A 1,387-nucleotide genomic window follows, 5' to 3' on the forward strand; every position below is an offset into this window, starting at 1 on the left:
CGTCATCCAGTAGACTAATTTCTCTCTGATTTGTACATTACAAAATCTAAAGAAACTTGAGTTACATTCAAGTATAGTCTAAATTACAAAAAGAATAAAAGGATGAAGGCACGACACGCAGGCCGTATTATGAATTACAACATACACACACATCCAATCACATTGGGGTTAAAGGTTATAACCATGCACCATGTCATATAACATTCACAATATTTTATGACATAAAATTTACTATGATCTCAACAATAAATTATGAGCTGCAATGCCATAGCGGTCCCGAGACCCTACTACCCACAATACCAACTCTGTTTTGTTCCAAACAAAACACCTCTGGCCGAGACCTTGCTGGTCACACACCAACTATGTTTTGTTCCCAACAAAACACCCATTTCGGGCAAGGCTTAGGATTTGGCCGAGACACAAAATCTGGCTAAGGCTCATAGTCTGGCCGAGATTCACAATCTGGCCGAGACTCATAGTTTTTACAAATCATAGTAAACCTATCATGCAATTTCTATATCATAAATAAAAATCTAACAACTTAGTATATGCCTTCGCAAGTGGCTCTAATACCACTGCAGGGATCTAGCGCACTAAACACGCCTAAGTGTAGTGGAAAATTAACTAGATCCTCTCCAAAAGATCCATGCGAAGGAGAAAACAATCATATACTAAGTTTTACATGAGAGGTATACCTTTGTTGTGTGCCCTTTGTAATCCTGACAGCAACCTTTTCTTTGGATCCAGATCTCAGCGCAATCAAACGTCTATGCCTCTACGGTATCCACATGAACACATCCTTCGTTTGTCACACAAACGAAGCCTTCAGAGAAGAACCATCTGTTGGAACCCCAAGGTGTTTTGATGTGATCAAATGAGTTAAGTTAGGTCCTGTTTTGTCTAACCATTGTGTCTAAGTGTACAGGAGCTTAGGAACACAGGAAGTCGAGCAGAAGACGCGGGAGAGAGCCGACGGGCTCGGTGAGTCCGAGGGACAAGGTGACCGCGAAAGAGTACACCGGCGGACGAGAAGAACATACGCAACGTTCGAGGGACAAGAAACCGGGAAGGAAGGCTGCTCGAGGAGAAGGCCGGAACTTGGGTTCGGGTGAGCCCTATTCTGGATGGCTGAGATCACCCAAGCTAGCGGAGCTGGAACAGAAGACCCGGCCCAAGACAAGCTGAACCGGAGCAGTGGAACTAGACCACAAAAAGTCAACTGGGTTAACTTAAGTGGTCCGGGCGCCCGAACCCATTCCGGGCGCCCGGAAGTGGATTTTGACCAGATCGAGTTTTGACTCAATCTGAACGTTGGGGGATAAAATTTTATCCCCCCAAGGGCGGCCGGAACCCTTCGGGCCACCCCGACCAGTGCTATAAATATAGC

This window comes from Zingiber officinale, chromosome 1A (assembly GCF_018446385.1).
Source record: "Zingiber officinale cultivar Zhangliang chromosome 1A, Zo_v1.1, whole genome shotgun sequence".
Taxonomy (NCBI): Eukaryota; Viridiplantae; Streptophyta; class Magnoliopsida; order Zingiberales; family Zingiberaceae; genus Zingiber; species Zingiber officinale.